This window comes from Aythya marila (genome assembly GCF_965140915.1).
Source record: "Aythya marila genome assembly, chromosome: 2".
Taxonomy (NCBI): Eukaryota; Metazoa; Chordata; class Aves; order Anseriformes; family Anatidae; genus Aythya; species Aythya marila.
In genome coordinates this window covers 51,064,806-51,084,961 of record NC_139043.1, presented here as the reverse complement: position 1 = coordinate 51,084,961, position 20,156 = coordinate 51,064,806, and positions in this window count along the sequence as shown.

The following is a 20,156-nucleotide window of genomic DNA, read 5'->3' as shown; positions in this document are numbered from 1 at the left end:
TGACCGGTCAGCCCAGCAGGCTGGTGAGGTCTCTTGTCACTGACAGGAACAACTGTGGGTGCTTGGACAAGGCATCCAAGAAACATGCCAAGCACAGAGCAATCCTCTCACATTGTACTCTCCCAGCTCCTAGCCATCAGATGCCTGAGATGGAAATTTCATCTGGCATATGATGTTTAATAGCCGCTGGTGGGCCTATGTTACATGCCTCATGTCTTTTGAATTTAGTCATATTTGTGGCCTCCACAGTATCCTGTGAATTCTGCTATTTAATTATGTGCTGTATGAAAAAGTACTTCCTTGTGTTTGTTTTAAAGCAGCTGCCTTGTAATTTCATTGGGTGCTGTGTTGTGCTTGTGCTGTGAGAAGTGAATAATCACTGCTTAATCACCTCCCCTGTGCTATTCATATCTTTATGTATCCTCAGTTGTCTATTTAATCTCTCATTATATGGACCTTACTGATCTCTTTGTTCTTCCTTTCCAAGCTTTTCTGCATCTATTTTTGAAATTAAGAGACTATAGATGTACGTAGTAGCAATATTTTGTTCTATATTCCTTCACCAAGAATTCCCAACATCATCCCCAATGACTTCAAAGTCTGTTTTCTCAAAGGTAGTTTAAAAACCAACATGCATATGTATAATCGAGTTGTTTTTTTCCTGTTAAGATTTATCAATATTAAATTTTAACAATCCTTAAATTGCCCTGCAACACAATATTGTAAAATCTGTTACAACTCTATAATCAAGCTTTGATTATCCTGAATTATTTCATATCCTTTCTAAGTCTGTCATCTCATCTCCTTTTCCAAAACCTTTTTAATGTGTTCAACAGGATAGATCCCTTTGTATTAATTCCCAACTCGATATTTAATTTCTCACCCTGTGTTTATTACCTTTCAAGCAGCTGGAAATCCATGAAGGGATAGTTCCTACTATTCTCGAATTATTTAATTGTTGTTGGTGAAAAACCTTACCCCAAAGCTCTGGAAATAGAAATATACTTTCCTGACAGGATCACCTTTAGACACATATTCTTCAGAGAACACTAACAGGTTTGTGAAGTGTAACTTCTTTACAGTGGCTGTATTTCCCCCATTACATCATATTTACCTGGGTGCCTACTCATTTTGTCTTTTGTTCTACAGTTTGCACGGGGGAGTGAGGAGTGCCGCTCTGTAATTCTCTGACCCTGCCTGACTGATACGGTGAATTTGACCTTTCAGTGGAAGATTTTCTTTTATGCCTCAACAGGAAAAGACAGTTCGCTGGAGAATGTAGAGAAGTTGCAAGGACAGCCATTTAACAGGGAAGGCAGGATGAAGGCTGCCAGCATAGCAGGCAAGCACAGAGTAGTGACACTGTGAGATACCTAGAACAACCTCATCAATAGAAATGTTAGTCCGCCACTAAAATTCCCTTCTATCTTCTCACAGCTGTTTTAAACTTTAGCCTTGCAAACAGTAAGTTGGGAGAATATGGACAAATTTGGAAGTGTGTGGTGGTGGGGAGAAACCAAGGGTTTTATTCCATGGTTAAGGAAATTGTAATGTGAAAGTACCCATAAGGTATCTTCTGGAAGTGAAACTCATCCAGAAATTACTCCTGTGATCCTTTTGCATCAGTATAAAAGGAAATTGTTTTGTTTTCAAATCCTGATTCCTTTTGACAAGTCAGAATCTCCGGCATAGGGGCCATGGATGAACCACAGGTCTGGATGACAAGCAATGCTGCATGAAACAAAGCTGAGCACCTGAGAGAGGAAGGGATTGTTTGTTTTTCTTGGTAACATGCATGTGGCCATGAACTCATAGCACTGATGGCTTTCAGCATTACCAAAAGAGAATGTTATCTGTGCATTTATCCTCCTTCAGAGATGGTAGAATGATTATTTTTATTATTTTCAGATAATGGTGAATTGGAATCAGGATCTACTGATACAAAATTAAAGAAAACAATGAACGGAGGTTTACACTTACTTAATGATTTGTGACTGTCTCTACCAACATGAGGCTCTCTGTGTCTACACTTGAGATAATTTTGCAGGCTCATTTCTTTTCCTGCTGCTGAAAGGGATCCCTTGACCTTTAATACAGCCAGTGGTCACAAGGCAAGCAGACATAAATCTAGAAGGATTCGTTTTTTCAGTTTACTAGTTACTTGAAAAGGAGGTGGTTTGTATTTGTTTATATCACATTTTTTGTGAACTCTACTACAGTTTATTCAGGAGCAATTTGAGATGTAACAGAGTCTATTTGTAATACAGCTTGAAACTAAAAACCTGGAAGGACATTTTGTGATTTGCAGAATAAGAAGCTGAAAAAGTTAAGTAAGAATTACTTATGACTAATATGAAAAAGGCAAGAGTTCATGGAAATACTTCAGGTTCCAAGCAATAACTATTGGAAAAATGCTGATTTCTGTTCAAATACATTTAGGGAAATCAAGAGAATAATTTTATAAAGAAAACAGATGATGTCTAGAGCTACTGAAATAATGTTTTCTTTAAAAAAATATTTTTCTCCTAAAAATCATATGGTAGTATTCTTAAGAAAGTACTTCCATACACTCACACAAAGGCAAATCTTAGTGCATGAAAGTTTTTCATATTAGCAGTCCTTCACAATTCCAATTGTAAATTTATAAGCAACCATCAGCACATCCAGCAGAACTCTTTTTACCCATATCAAATTAAAACAGAACACAAAGTTAATTTAATATAGCCTGACTTTTCAGCTTTTTTGCCTTGTACTTTCACAGATAACATTGTTTTTCTCTAGTAATCATCTCAGTCTTCACAGCAGAAGTAACAGAGTTTGTTCTCTTCTACCATCTAGAGGGGAAACTGTACAACAAGTAGAAAAATTATTTTAGCTTTGCCAAAAAGTTAGAGAGAGAAATAGTTCCAATTCCTTATACTATTTTTATTTAGGAAAAAAAAAAAAAAAAAGAGAGAGAGAGAGAGAGAGAGAATTGCTAATAGTGTTCCCATAAGAGTTAGGCAATTTACAGTGTCAATCAATATCTGTTTGTTTTTGTTTTTAATATTGTTTTACATGGGTCTTTTCTGCACCAGAACTAATAAGTGGGGGGAAAAAAAAAAAAAAAAAAAGGAAAGAAAAAAAAAAAAAAGATGTTGAAACCAGTCAGGACTCACTGTTAGCAGAAAGTTATGGTGTTTTTAAATCTGTAGGCATTACTCTATAATTTCATTTAAAGAGAACTTAAACTTCTATAAGCAATCAAGCCCTTTCACTTATAGTTACAAATCTTATGGAAAAGATTAAATAACATTGAAGAAAACATTTAGTACTGGTGTGTGGATTTAGAGAGCCAAAATCTACAACATTTTTATGCCCAGTAATGCTATCAAATAACACTGTTAGCTAAAATGACTGCTCCACAACATGTATTGCCTGAATTAGAGAGCTAGCAACACCAGTGTTAACTGAAGCCTTTGTTCTACAGTACACTGTTAAAGAGCTGTAATTGTTTGTATTGCTGTTCTAGTTGTGGACAGTCGTGACCTTTTCAAATAATGTGCAAAGGGGGAAAATAAAAAAATATAAGTATGATTTGAAGCTGATGAGTGTTATTTAAGTTGAGCAATATATTAATTATGGAACTACAAGAATTTCTGGATTGTAAAGATTTTCTAGTCTGATAGAAATTGCCTTTTTCTGTTGGAAATTGGTTCCTCATTATTCTATTTGAGTGAATACCTGTAGCGGTCTAAATGAACACACGCTCAAATAAAATCTTATACATGCTCTCATTATCCCACTTTGATTACTGAAACATTTTTTTTTCTGTAGCTTTGGTAAATTTACCTTTGTCTGATCAGAATGCTCCCACGACAAGTATTTCCTGCACTCACCACTTTGAACTTCATTCCCATTTTTGTGTATTTTCTTTTGCTCTGTCTTGTTTCATTCTTTTTCTAGGTTCTGCATTGTCTGTACATCTATCCTAAGATAAGCATTGGCTCTTATATTAGATTTTCAAACAAGCACTCCTGGGGTTTCTTCTGAACTTGCCCTTTTATAATGAAGAGTTGACCCTAATAAGCATTCAAGATTAATATACTATCTTCTTTTTAATTAGTTCTTAAAACTTATTTTTTCTTATTGTTTCAAGGGGGGAGAAATAAGCTTTTCTACTGGAAGCTTGTCAACAGAGTTGTTACGCTGGGATCACAGCATTTTCACTGATTAGTGCTGTCTTATTGTTTCTTTGGCCTCTTATGCCAGCTGGTCTGTATCCAGCTTTGAATCCTGCCTCCTACTTAGATCATTAGCCCTTTCAGACAAGGATGCCTGCATTATTCTTTGCTTGTGTAACATCCAGCAAAATGGGGTCTTCCTCCATGCATCAAGGCGGTAGGCCCAATGATAATAACGATAATAAATGTTTGACTGCTGTGAGTATTATTATGACTGTAATGTTTATATGCATGGGGGAAAGGAATGAATTCAATGCCCAAAAAGGTCCACCAGAAAGAACACGACCCAATTAACAGAGAGACCTTTAAGTGTATTTTCATCATTGGCAAAGGCAGGACCCCTGCTGGCTGATCTGTAAAACATTGATGATGTTTGTTTTAACAGGAGCCACTTAACCGACCCTCCTGCGTGGATCAATTCGCGTCGCTGCCTCAAGCCAGTATCATCAAAGAAACTTTGTGAATACTACAAGAAAGAAAAACTGAGACCTTCGACTTCAAAGTCTACTGTCAATCACATGCATCAGCATGCATCTGATAGACTTACCGTGGATGTTGGCACACCTTTTGGCTGTCCCCTAAACATGAGGTCACTTCTGTAGGAAAAAGGATCTTTGGTTCAGGAAAACAATTTAGATGAAGTTGAGCAGCCTTCTTAAGCAGCTGCTTAGGGAGAATACCATGCCTATAGTAATAAGTGGCTGTACCTAAGCAAATTCCAGGTTTATTAACAATGCAGAAGGGAAAAAAATAAAAGTCTGCCCTACAATAAATGTGAACATCCATATATTTAGTTTTATCAGTAGTCCAACTAAACCAATCTCATAGTATACAGCATGTATTTCCTTCCCATAAGGCTAAGTCAGGGGTGGATGCCTACAAAACCAGGTTTCCTAGTGCAATCAGGACAATGTGACAGAAGAGTACACAAAGATTGTTTGCACTGAGTGCCTTGATGCTATATAGATAAGCCACATATTGAAAAGATGTTTGAATATTACTCTGTCTGCCTCAATCCTACCACTTAGCTGCTCTTTCGAAAGTCAGCTCCCTCACCTCTGGCAACAAAGGACCTTTCCCTTTGCCCAAGCTGGAAGAAACGTGATGAGCTTGTCTTTGCTGAATGTTGTTCACTGCATATTTCATAGACATATCTGAGAAATGGACAATCAGCAGTGATGCAGTCTTCTAGACTAAGTCAAAAGTATAGCGAGTTTTGGCAACTGTTGTCTTGTTCAAGCGATGACTGTTAAATACCCTAGGGAATGTGAAAGTCTGGTGTGAAAGAGGAAGTGATGGAAATGGCTGATGTATCTGAAAATTCTGCTCACACATTGCTGGCACTGGAGATTCACTGGCTGCGAGGCCAGAAACAGCCATGGTGGTCACTAAGTCTGAACTAGTGGGATAGTACAATGTATGAAGTATTATTTTAGAAGTATTCAACTTTATTTTTTTCTCCCTACTTTAACTTTCTACTCTATCTGTCTTGGACTTCATTCAGAGAATATGCATTCATTTTTAGTGCTCAATCTCCAGCTAAGCTATAAGGTGGTTCTCTTACATTTGAGGGGAAGCATTGTTTAGTTTCTTAGCATGTTTTACATATTAACCATTTCTCTATGTCAATGAGAAGCTGTTGAGTTTCACCACAAAATCCACCTGATTTTGTACTGCAGAGATGGCCAAGACATCATCGACATCTCAGAAACTTATTCTGTACACACAGTAACGTCTCAGAAGAGGAAAAAGTTTCAGGGGTAAAAGAGTTAAAAAATAATGTTCACTCTGATGAGGTAACATCAGGTTTTTGTAATACTTATTTGTTGTTCAGACTAGAGCCTAACTTTAAGAAAGTTTCCAGTGGGAACAGGTTGCCCAGAGCAGGTGTGGATGCCCCATCCCTGGAGGTGTTCAAGGCCAGGCTGGATGAGGCTTTGGGCAACCTGGTGCAGTGGAAGGTGTCCCTGCCCATGGCAGGGGGGCTGGAGGGAGGGGTGGAGCAGTTGGAGATAGATGATCTTTCAGGTCCCTTCCAACCCAAACCATTCTATGATTCTATGACTCTATGAAGTTCTACTCCTAGAAAAGTTATCCTAATGGATAATTGCCCTGAGAGACAAAGAACAGAACATGAATACTTAGTTTACAAGAAAGCCTGAATCTTCTGTCATAAACAGGAAGAACAGGAGTGACACCTTTGTAATTTTGTAATGAAAAACCTGATTATCTTGAAGTCAGAATTCAACTCTATTGTTAATTCTTCTTAGAAAGGAAGCTCCAGGTTAAAGCTGCCACCCTAAGAAATTAAAATGCATTGCCTTACCATTACCATTTTTCACGTGAACAGTAACTGGTTTTAACAGAAGGGTGCTAAAGCTGGTGTTCTTCTGAGCTATACAGGAAGACAGCTAGTCCTGGCAATCATCTCTTTAGACAGACTGCAGTCCTTATTGTAATGACAACTTTCAGAACATCTCTCCTTGTTCTCTTTCACCATCATTTCTGAGGTACAATTAGACCTGCTCCAAAGTCTGAGTTGAAAACATGGGTAACAGGAGTCTGTCAGTTCCAGTTGGTTCCATAGAAAAGTTTCCTTTCCTCTATACTACTGTTAAAATCCCTGGCCAGATATAGGGTTTCTTCATATAAGGTCACTGCAGGGGCAAACCAGCTTCTCCTGTGGATGACCCAATTACTGCGGCGGCAGATGGGCGAGTGTGCAATGCACTTGCCAGCTGACTGCTTGCAAATATGGTTTTAAACAGATATTATAATTTGCTACACAGGAACTGACAAACTGCATTCTACCTGACAGAATATGATACAGATCTGTCATAGTGACAGCATCCTGTACACTTAATGAAAAAATCTCCTTTTTCAAACCATGCATAGCCAAGGTTGGCAATACTGGTGATTACCATTACATAGTTATTGAACTCCTGGAGTTCCCATTGCAGTCTGCAGCTTGCCTGAGTTCTCCCTCTAAGAAAGACTTAAAGGCTCCTGATTTAATCTGAATTTATCTTATTTAGTTACATTGCAGATACATCTTATGCATTGCTGATCTAGCTCTTTGCTGACAGCCACTATGGGTGGCATATATGGGACCAGAAAAATGAAAAGGCAGTGGGATAGTATCTGAATAAGAGCAATACTCCATAATCCAGTCCCAAATCCCCATGTTTGCAGGCAAAGCCCTTCCCTCAGCCACCGCAGAGGAGCTTATTCAGTGGCTGTGCTGTCATTGCCTGGCTGTACCCACAAAGCACTCTGTCTCCTGTGATGTGCAGAGAACACAATAGTGTGCCATGCAGAATTAATATTGCTGAAACTTTGTTACTCTGGGTATCCCTGCTCAATAGTCCCTATTTCCCCTTTCTATTGGATTTGCCAATAGTTTCCACATGTCCCTGCACTGTAGATTTAACAGAGAGGTAAAGAAGAGCAAGGCTTTTTGTCCTTTCCACATTGGCAAGCCATGGATCTGCACAGTGATTTTTCCTACTGCAAGGTATTTCTGGGCATGGGAGTGGAAGGGTGGGTTGGTAACAGCATCCCAGGGTTTTACATCAGGCTTTTGGAACACTAAAACTATCCTGTGCTGTACGGGATGGTAAAGCACAACCTAATGCTACAATGCCTATTCTAGTTTGCTCAATTCAGCTCATGTTGGGTGTGCAGATAGATTATGAGCTGACTCCTTGCTCAAACTGTTGCTTTGGTTCCTCACACGTGCTGGAATCTTGAAATTAAAAATTCTTTTCCAAAGTCCACATTAGTTGTATTAAGATCCCTGCAGATATAATATCCATTTTCGTGTACGGTGAAGAGCACAAAATGCAGAGATAACCTTTATATTTCCAAAGGACACAATGGAAAGAAAACAAGAAGTGAAAATCCATAAATGATGAAGTGTGTGACTATAGTTAAAGATTGTGTTTGACTTATTTTTTTACACAGTGTGAAATTCTGTAACAAAGGAGACAGATAGTCTAAAACAATGAGAATTGTTAACTGACGGTCTCTTCTTGGAAACAGTGCAACATGTGCCCATGCTACTTTCATTTCAAAACTGCTTCACCTACCTTGAGTACGCTGTTTCTTTTCAGAGCCCACTCCATTCAACACTGCAGCAAAAAAATGCTTTCCAGAAACGTGGAGACATACAGGAAAGAATGAGTCAAAATCGGGAATCCCAATTTTAACTTTCTCTATTTGGTTAGATCTAAAAAAGATGGTTATTCTCCCCACACTGCTTCATCTCAAAATATCAAGAATTCAGTTGACTGCTTTTGTCCTCTGTTTCTTCTAATGTGATAAAGGGGGGAGAATGGAAATATTTCTGCCGAAAAATAAAGCTGGAAACCTTTCAGTGCTTGAAATTCATGTCTGAATTCAAGACTGTAAATGGGAAAAGCAGGAAACTACATACTTGGAAATGCTTGTTGCTCCAAGCAAATATTTCAAGAGCCATTTAACAGCTAGAGTGTAAAGAGGAAAGTAAATTTTAAATTGTTGTAAGTGAATGTTGTATGTTATACATGGTCACAAGAGTAGAAACTTCCAGATGGTTAGCAGACTTCCTGAGAAGCAAATGATTGACCAGATGGGCTACTAACAGATTAGCTGTTTTTTTAAAAGCTGCACTGATTGTTTATGTTGACTGTATAAACTATGTACATGCCTTTGGCCTATGGAAACACGAGATCCTTGAGCTTCAGGAAGGGCTCTGATGTGTGTTTAATAGAACAGATGAGGACAAAAGTTTTACTTCTGCTTTACTCCAAACTAGTCATCATATTCTGCTACTCATATATATATACAGTATGTATTTATATATATATACTGCTACTTAGGTTAAACTGTTCTATTTCTCTCTCATAAATTGTTTTTAGAATTAGATGGATATTTCATGGAAGACTTTGCTGAAAATACAGAATTGACTAGGCAAAGCTTCTGCATAATACTATGCATTTTCAAGTGCTGTTTTCACTGCCAGATAGCTCCATCTTGACATTGCCCCTTTGTAGTTTATAGTGAACTGGCTCAGGATATTCCCTTATTAAGGCTTTTTTGATCTTGGGAAACCCTCCAAACTCAAAGAAACCTGCCCTAAAGAATAAGATACTGAAGCCTGAATGTCACCATTAAGTGTCTGATCCATAGCAGCTCTGTAATTATATGCTGGAGAATACATGTATATATTTAAGAAAAAGAATGCTATATTAACTACAAAATGGAGAGTACTTGGAGAGAAAAAAAAAAAAAAAAAAGTTAAAAAAATGGAAAAATAATAAAGGGATAGCAATACAATATAGAATTAAAAAAAAAAAAAAGATTAAAACATACAAAAATGTTAGGAAATTAAGGTCATTCTTTTGCTATTTACAAAAAGAAAGATATTTATGCAGACCTTTGTTAGTTTGACATTCTGAAATTATTATATTTTGGGTTATTATTAAATGAAGATAGTAGAATTATTACAAGTTTGTAAATAAGAAGTCACTTCTTGTAATGTGTGTGGACAGCACAGATTTGCCTGACTAGAATTACTTGCAAGGACAGGGCACTTGTACAGAGTGATCTTAGTCATTCTGGGGTGACCTGGACCTTTTCAAACAAACAATAGCAAAACATAGTACTGAAACAAGAAACACAGGCTCTGCCTACAACATGAGAGACTAGAATGTAGGCTGCACAAAGGTGAACAAAGTTTTCAAGTGTGATGCTGAGACTTGGTATGAGCTGGAAATTAGTGCAGAGAAAAAAGGTAAGAGGGAGGGAACTGAGAACTAAGACTACAACAGAAGTCCACATAACTGCATTAAGCTATCCTTATTTAAAAGGATGTTGAAAATGGGTGTTGATGCAGAAAAGAACAGCATTATTATGCCTTATGAACAGAGAACTGGAAAATACAATGTTATAAAAACTAAGCTTGATTACAGTGTATAAGTATCTTGTGAAGCAGAAAGAACTGAATCACCATGGACTAGCAGGAATAAATAAATAAATAAATAAATAAATAAATAAATAAATAAAAAATCAGTGACTGGAACTTGCAGCCATGTACTCCAAAGCAGTAAACTCAAATGGTTCCCTTCCAGATAAATAAATTCAATCCCAACTCCCCCCTTCGCACCTCCTCACCTTCCACCCCTCTCCTGTATGGGGAATGTTCCATCTCTTTTGATTTTAAAATCAAGTTTAAATTCCTTTCCAGGAACTGCAGTTTTGCATTCTGTTAAAGCACAAGCCATTGGGTGGACATGTCAGTGAAATTAGGAGTCCATAATATCCTGCAAAACAGTGGTTATGATTCAGATGCTTTACCAGGAAGGGGCCTGCACCCAGAATGATTCCTGAACCATGCCCAGAAACCTTTAGAGAGAATGGTGAAGGTGTGCAGAAGTGTTCCTAGATACTGTTACTTTCTCTGTAACACATAAATCTCTGGACAGATAACCTTACTTGAGATTTTGCTGGTAGGTTGTAGCAAGCTATATTGCTCAGCATCAACATATTCTGCTAGCATTCCTGTGAAATCAGTACTCACTGAATTACTCACTGACCTTGTACTTGTGCTAGCACAAACAATTTTTTTAAAACCTAAAATACAAACAGCATAAGTAGGCAACAGCAAGGAAAGCTAGCTATTCAAAAAGCTTGACTGCGCTTAGTTATTCCATTTGTAAGTATTTTTTCAGTGGCAATACGTGCTTTAATACATAACAATGACAGTGGATGTAGAGGGTTTCTAAGGCACAGCTGAGAAGAATTGGATATGTATCTTTTCATTTGCTTGTTGTTGTTTTGCACAGTTGTTCTGGTAGGTGACTAATGCTTTTGTGACTTGAAAGAGAAGTGACAGTGAACTGAAGTGTATGTATAAGGTTATGACCATTGCATCTGGGAAAAAAATATCTATATTTTGTTATCACTGAGCTTATAATCAGAAGATTGTTCATGCTGTCTATCACGATGTTTCCATCTCAAAGTCACATCTGCTGTGATCTAGTCAAGCAATAATTCTGCTTCAAGTGGGACCCTGACCTGTATACCCACCGGAGGTCTTGGCAGCCAACTTTTTTCTGCTTCTATAGCTCTCTGCTAAGTTAACTCCAGTATCTTCCATCAGCAACATGTGTGCGTGCCAAGTACATGCACACAATGTTTGGCTCTTTGTTCTGCAGCATGACACCCTTTCAGAGGCTTCTTGCCTCTCTTAGATCTAGAAAGGAATCATCAGGCAGCTCATTTTATACCTCTCCTTGGACCTTGTCTGTATGTCAGTAGTGCTGCTCCACTGGGTAAATCAGAAGTACACAACTATCCTATGGTCTTTGGTGTCCTTTAGCTCAAAATATGAGATTTCTTGTGTTTCTGAGAGATTGAATACTTACCCACAATCTTTCCTGGAATGCAGAGAGACATAACATTTGATACAACATTGATGAAGTAGTTGACTAGTTCATGAACACCTCCCTAATCTCAGTACAACAGTCTCCAAAGTTTCCATGGTCCTAAAGTTACCAGTGTCTCACAAGCTTAGAAATGGCTTACTGCAAATTCATATACATGTTAGATCTGAAGAAATCTGCTGTTTCCCAACTGATTTATTGCTGTCTTTTTCCCAGAATGACAAGATCTTCCCAGATGAGTCACACTTAAAAATGAATTGAGGACTAAAACAAGAACTCATTTGTACCCCCGCACAGCTAACCCTACTTGCATCATACATTTTCTGAAATTGAAATGCTAAATTGTTTATGGAAAACAGGGTACAAAACTCTATTTTATAGTCTGCTATGTTTAGAATTCAAATCTGAAATATGAATTATCTTTGTTCTGATTGTAAGACAGATATTTTACACAAAATAAAATTTTTAAAAAGCTAGTACTAGTGGAGATTTTCTGTTCTGTTAATTTTGATAAATAATGTTACACTTTGAAAGTATATGCTTCTTGCAGCAGCTACTCTCATTAGTTTCTAAATGTCGATATTTAGCTACTGAGGATTTTCATGGGCTTGAATCTCTGTTTTTGTAAAGGTTGCCTAACCAGACTGATGATATTGAGAACCAAATCCTAAAATCTTTACGCATGGATTGTGTCCAAGCCTGGGGACAGAGCAGGACCAGAAAACTTGACAAGAGATTTTCCTTTCAGGCAAGGATTGCATCACAACAGACGTTATTCTCTAATAGAAGTACAGATCAATTTACATGAGTGTCTTATTTTGCACCTATCCCTTTCACAAACTTGATCATGTTCTAAAACTTTGACAGCCATACCATGGCATCTCAGCTTTTGCATATGGAAGTTCTCCAGAAGAAGGGAGAAAGATTTGCTCACCTTTGTAATATTACTCAGAGTCCCTCCCATCTCACCACCACCTCTCACAACCTCACCAACCAACTATTCTAGTGTTTGCAATCCCTATCTTTGTGGTGATGCCCATGGAGTTGCAAAGAGAATGCTTTTTACTTTAAAGAGACAAAGACTGGTGATACCAAAGCAAAATCAGGTGCTATGAAGTCATTGCAGGAAATGTCATGGTTTGGTGGGAGGAGGTTCTGAGAAAGGCCAACCTACGTAAATAATAAGAAAAGCAGACAAAAGGGACCTTGGTGTACATTAAAACTGAGATCAAGAGACTGATCAGCAGCTGTTCCTGTAGCTGTCTGCTCCAGCTGCATCTGCAGATGGTTCTTCCGCTAATTTGGGGGACAGATGGTATCACCTCTGCATGCATTTTGTACAGACGGGTCCTGGAGAGTGGACAACTGGCACTTTCCCAGTTTCCCAACCTTTACCTTACTCATACCAACCCTTAGCTCTACATCTGAGGAAACGGCTCTGCATCTGCACCCCAACAAACCAAGCACAGCCCGGAGCCACAGCAACAAGAGAAAACATTGATACTGTTAAAAACATTTCCAGAGTCAATACAATACAGGGACTGCTATCCTGAGCTTGCAGTGCTAAGCATTATGTCCCTCTGGGCTCCAGCCACAAGGAAGCCTGTATGGGGCTGTTGTACCCATGGAACAGAAGCTATAAGGCCAAAGCTGCTTGCTGAAAATCCCACCAGTGGAAGGGGTGATCATGGTGGATGCAATTTTCTCTTTGGCCACCAGACTCCACTGTCCTGCCTGTGTTGTAGGTAGCTGACACAGCCACGTCTTCAATGAGCTCCATGCTCCTAGGATAACAGCTTGGAAAGCAGGAGTGCTAAGAAAAGCCCAGAGGAGGGGGAAGCAGAGTGTTATCATGCTGACATGAATAAGAAACAGTCAAAGCATGGTAAAGCATACCAAAAATTCAAGGGACAGCATTAAGTGCACTTCTCCAAGACACAGCCAAGACAAAGGCTGGAATTTCATGGATGCTTTGAGCTGGTGGTGTCTCAGTTCCTTTTTTCTAAGCACCTACCTGACCATCCCTCTCTCCATGCTGCCCCCTTCCTTGTATCGGCAGCAAAAAAAAATATGTGGCCCTGCTGCAAAACAGGTACAACAACAGGAAAGTGGTACAAGTTAGGACTAACCCAGCCCAAACAGTAGTTGGCTTTAACTCAGATCAGTTCCCCAGCCACCGGCTAAGGGAGGGGTAGCACAGGGACAGGAACAAACGATAAGTGAAAAACAGGTCTTCTGCTTCTGGTGGCAGTGACAGCTTCTGCCCAAGTTGTCAACTTGTCAGCTGGCAGCTACAGCCTAAGGGCAGAGGCTCTTTGGGTCAATGCTTACGGCTGAATCAGCTATGGATGATTTTGGAACGCTCTTCCTGTACCCCATGGTTATGTGACTCCAGGAGGTGCCTAATTTGAACAGCTCTGGACAAAACAGAAAGCTGGAAGTCAGAAAAAAAGGAATTCCCTAAATGTCTTCATTAGCATCATGCTCCATTAACACCCCACTTCCAACAGGGTAGGTAGAAGATAGTCCCACAGGGATAGTTCTGACCCAGTGTGGAAACCATGGGATTTTGCTAACCTCATTTCCACTACAGTCTAAAAATAATGGGGTTCTGAAGCCTTTCTATGTGGAAATAACATTCAAGCATTATCTGAGAGTATTATTTGATTTACATATTTTTGATGCCTCCAAAATTCGTGTCTCACAGTAACACTCCTGTGATGATGAAGTATGACATTTTGGACAAGCTGCTAGGTATTGGAAAAGTAAGACCATACTTCTGCTAGGAAACAACTCAAAGTAAAGAAAAATTATAATTGATGCTACATTTACATGCTGGGAAGTGAAAGTTTGCAAACTTGGATTTATTTAATTATTTAAAAAAAAAAAAAAAAAGAGCACAATAAAGGAATGCCTCTTCACAAGGCACTCAACGTTTTAACTATTGTCTCAACAATCCTTACAAAAAAAACTTGAGACAATGAGGGTTCATGAAATGCTAGGGAGGTTCAGAAGTAAAAGAGAAGGAAGAAAATAATTTATCCCTCCAAAAATGGTAATGGCTATACTATCAAACCACAGATAATAGGAATTACTAAAAAAAATCAGAAGGAAATTTGTAATTTCAGTAACACAGTATTCCTTTGTGCAACTCTGTACCTTTCTAAAACAAAGGGCTGTTGGTTTTCTGGTTAATTAATAATAAATCTAACCATTTTGCCAAAGCCTGTAAATAAAGAGCCAGTTCCAAAAGTCAGCACATTATGAGAAACAGCCTCAGTGCATAGACTCTTTAGGCAAGCATTCAAAAAAGTAAATACAGCATGAGGTTTATCTGATCTGGATGAATGTAGAAAAGAAACATAACAAACCTGGATTGAATTAAGAAATTCCACTAGTATAACTTTTCTACAACAAGCCCACTAGTTAAAGAAGGATAAAGGAGACCTTGTCTACATGGAGATGAAAATCTTTGAGTTACAGAAGAGAGAGTCTTGCCCCTGTCTCTTGTAATACGAGGTAATTTCAAAATGGATTCGCAGAGGGGACATAAGATCAGCACTGTGGTGCCTGTCTTGTAGGCTCTGTCCCAAAGAAGGAAAGAGTTCTGCCAGCCACTCAGCCATTGATTCTCTTCCTCACTTTCTGCCACCTGCATAACTTCATCACCAGCCCAGGCTCCTGCAAAGTAACTGCACCCTTAGGAGCTGTTCCTGTGCTGCTTACAGAAATCTGCAGATCTGAACCGAACACCCAAGCTCTTCCTGCCCAATGCATGGAGAGAAACAAGCACACAGGATTAAGAACTGCCTCTGTCTATCCTCCTGCAAAAAGGCAAAAATGAGTGAGGAGCTTGTCAGCGAGGGATGGTGAGGACAGAGGTAGCGTCTTCACCTGGATCTTCACAGCAAATTACTCACAAATAAGTTGGAGTTTTCTCTCCGTTTGCCCACAACAGCAAGAACACTTGTGAGGCTAATGGAGAACTGGGTTCGATTTTGTCTTCTGGATGCTTTGTCCCAAACAGATGTCTCTGCGCTAGGAGAGTGCCCAGACTGTGGGTGCTCTCAGACAGAGCTGTTCCACAGCCCGCCAAACCACCATGACAGTGGCTCCTCAGCAAGTGATTTCAAGTTATCAATCTGATTAAAAGACCTGGATTCCAGCCCTCACTCCAGTGAAGAAAATGCAGAAAACTCACAAAGATGGAATTGACACGGATTCCTACCAGAATGCCCCATGAGGGTCTTCTGGGGGATGCATATGCACATTTTTGTTATGTATAAAGCAGTAAAGTGGTGTAAAGCAGTAAAGTGGCGTTAATCTGCATAGCTCATGCCAGCTGCATGCTTTAAGCACTAGAGTGTAAGGCAGTTGAAAAACCCTTTTCTTTTCCTTTTTTGCATGAGAATGCGACACTTTCTCAGGGGAAGTTCAGGCATCTGCAGAAGTTTAGAAGGATTTGTGCCTGGGTGTTTCAAGGTGAAAAAACAAAGGATCAGGTGGCTAAGATAGAGTAGGGAAATACTTTGTAAGCTAACTCTGCCCGTAGGAACAGGCAATGGCTACTCTATGCATGACCTGCTTGCTGGGACTGCCAAGCATCGTGTAGTGCTCTCAGGGGTTTTCTGTTCATTCTCATTCACTAGCGCCAGTGTCACTAGAACTGGAACTGGCTTCCACCTAGAAAGTCCATAAATAACTTGAATTGACCAAAAGGCTTGGAACCCCCCACAGAGGAGCGGACCCCATGTCTGTTCTCCTTCCTAGTGAAACCCCTTGTACTGAGTCATATTCTCAATGACTGAGAACTGCAACATTTGCTCTAATCCCATTAAAAAAAAAGAGCAGAAAGTTGCAACAGAAAGATGAACAGTCCAGCAAGAAGACTAATCCTGCAGTACCCAGACGCATAAAGTCACCTTGTGATAACTTGCCGGCATGAAAAGTCAAGCATATGTTTCTGTCTTTCCATGATAGGGGCATAGCTCCCCTCCATCTCTTCAAACAGATACTCAAGAGTCAATGTTCCTCACTAAAATTCTCCATAATGCAGAAATGTGCTGACATCGAGAATCTATAATGTGTGCATTATTTTAATTGTATTTTCTTAAATTTTGTGCTGCAAATAAAAATTCTATTTCTACCACTGGATCTAGGTGATGAAGTGTAGAAATGGAAGGCATTCACAAGTTTATATATATATAGAGAATAGGTTTTTTTAACATAAATGCATGACTACATGCAAAGAACTGAGATTCTTATTGAAGAAGACTATTATCAGCAGCCTTTGATGAACCTGCCAACAGTTTAAAAAAATAATAATCATTAATCCTAAAAAATAAACTCTCATGAACCAGAAAATCATTTTTACTGAGAAGATACCACCAAAGGGAGCTCTGACAATTTTCCCCTGCTATTCACTTCTACACATAGAACTATACTTCTCTCACCTCTGGAATAAGTAATCTTTAAATGATATAGATTTACAATACACCCCCTCTCCAGTAAGGCTTTCTGCTGCTTTTCTTGAAACCATTGAAACGGGAGGGATGGCTCACTGGTAAAAAAGGCTGCACCTATACTTATATTTTTTTTTTTTACATCAAAGTGACATTTCAAAGTCAATGCCTTTCAAAAAATAAGGGACGATGGTCCTGTAAATGTTTCCAGAAACCATTAAGTAAATACATCCAGAAACTAGATCACATGCTTCTCATAGGAGCCATTCCACTCCTAAATTCTTAGATCAAATTCCTAGTAGAAATTACAGAATAAGAAAGTCAGTTTATTTTTTGTTTAGTTTGTTTCTCTCTTTGGGGAGATGTAAAGGGCAACAAGAAGAGCTTCCTTAGGTACATCAGCAGCAAAAGGAAGATGAGGTGAAATGTGGGCCCACTGCTGGCTGGGGCAAGTGATTTGGTGACAAAGGACATGGTAGAGGCTGAGGAAGACTACCTTCCTTGCCTCAGCCAAACTCATATCAAACTGGATATACACAAGTTCATGAAACCTGACAGTATGCACCCATGAGTGGTGAGGGAGCTGGCCAAAATCACTGTGAGGACACTCTTTATAATCTGTGAAAGGTCATGGTGACTGGGAAAGGTTCCTCACAACTGGAAGAAAAGAAATGTCAATACTGTCTTCAAGAATGATCAGGAAATTGTAGACCTGTCAGCTTCATCCTAATGCCCAAGAAATTAATGGATCAAATTATCCGGGAGACCATTTCCAGACATACAGAGGACAGAAAGGTAATTGGGTGTAGTCAGCATGGATTTATGAAGAGGGAGTCATGCTTGACCAAACCGGTAGCCTTCTACAGGGAGATCACTGGTTCAGTGAATGAGGGGAGAACAGTCAATGTTGCTTATTTTGACTTCAGTAAGGCTCCATAGCATCCTCACAGAAAAATGGATAAAGTATGGGCAATGTAAGTGGACGGTGAGGTGGACTGAGAACTGGCTGAACTGTGAGGCCCAGAAGTTTGTCATCAACAGCACAACGTCCAGCTGGAGGTCAACCTATAGTGGTGACTGGTAGGGGTCAATACTGGGGCCCACAATGTTTAATAATTTTATTAATAACCTGGATGACGGGATGTCACACTTTCAGCGATAGAAGGAACCACATATCCTACCACTCTTACACTCCCTCTGGATGTCCACTTGCTGTCATGCAACCTGTGTTCCAGACATGTGATCACAGCACATAATCCCTTCCCTCCTTTTTCAACTCTTCCTTGCCTGGCTGTGATGCTGACCTCCAAAGTTTAAGAAATGGCATTACTTTTTGTTGGCTTGTTTGTTTTCTACAATCTCAGCTCTGCCACTTGAATGTATGTTATTGCTACACAATATGCATTGCTGCTACACAATACTCCATTTGATTTGTAGGATGGGAAGGTCTCAGTAAGTAGCTGTTCAATATTTTGTGTCTTCATAATTCTTCCATATGCAGGACTATACATTTATTTGCTTTTTATTATACAAACTTTTATTAAAGACAGTTTTTTAATCAGAATTTTTTATTTCAGTCTTCATTTCTACGTTGTGCACAATCTTCTTCATGGGAGGTCACATGAGAATCCAGGTTTCAAGGGCAGCTTCTAAACATTTTAACATTGAGGCAAATTTTAATCTCTGCTGTTGCTTTCACTATCCGTAACATCGGTCAGAATCCCAAAGGAAGCAATTTTCATTACACAGGTCCATCCATTTTAGGACAAATAGAGCCTTTTACCTAAATCCCACTGTGTAGGGAAAATTGCATAGCATCATAGAGGTAAAGATGGGATTACAGTAAATACTCACAAGGAAAGATAAATCACAGCTGCACATCAGTCTCAGTTATAGTATTTCCTAATCCCTTGAGGTCTGCAGGGTATTTTCTCTGCACTATGTACCTGGATGATAACATCCCAGGAGAGAGCAATCTATTTTTTATAGACCAACACAGGTTTGTGGACCTACAAGTAGCTTGCTTGATGTAGATCTCTCTACACTTATTATGTTTGTCCTACCTTCCCCTTCCTTTAGGTTCTGTCCATTAGTAGGCAAATTATATATTTAATAGGTCCCACTGCAAAATGAAATATTTGCCACAGGATTCTGTTTTAAAAAGGAAACAAAAATGCACCTCTTCTCCTGGAGTGTTTTCTGCACAAGTCAGTTCACTGAGAGCAAAGTTACTTTTCAGATGAACCCCGTGTTTTTCTTCAAGTTTCTCCACCAGCCCCAGCACAGTCTCAGCACAACTCTAATTCTCTAAAAGACAGGAACAAACTACCTCCCCTTTCACATCTTACAGGCCCCATCCCCTGAACACCCCATTTGTGGGTGCATATTTCTGGGATGAGACTCTTAAGTCTGGCTACACAGCCTTGCTACCTAGCAGAGTTTCTTCCCCTGCTGGGGTGAGGATTTATTTCCTATTATTTTTCTTATGTAAAAATAGATTAAATGTTCCTGGGTTTATTGCAGATCAGTTAAAGTGTCCTAATCTGTCCTTCTGAATATAGCAGGGCTTTGCTTCATTCTTGAAAGCCTTTAACCGTTCTTATGCACTAAGCCAGACCCTTGTCCTTCACAGTTGCAACTGAAAAAGAGCATTCAAAGAAACAACATGGGATTTAACTGTTAATAGTTTAGCTTTACTTTTATTTCAGCCTCTCAGCTTACAGAGTAATAAGCTACGAGAAACTTTGATAATGGCAGACCTGATACATGACACTGAATTCTGAACTGTGCTCTGCCTCAGTCTATTCACTGCCTCTTTTTGTCCCCCTGTTTAACTATGTTTAGCTTCTGCTTCAGGGGTTCTAGCTACTCCTACTATGTCTACGTGGCTATTTTTATACATCAGTCTTTCTCTGTTCTTTCTCTTTAAAAGTCCGTTTCAAGGACTCTCTCTTTTGCTGTTGTCACTTTGTTATGTTTGTGCCCTGTTACTTTCTTCCTTACCACTTTTCTTTCATTATCATGTAATGGCACAGCCCATATTTCTT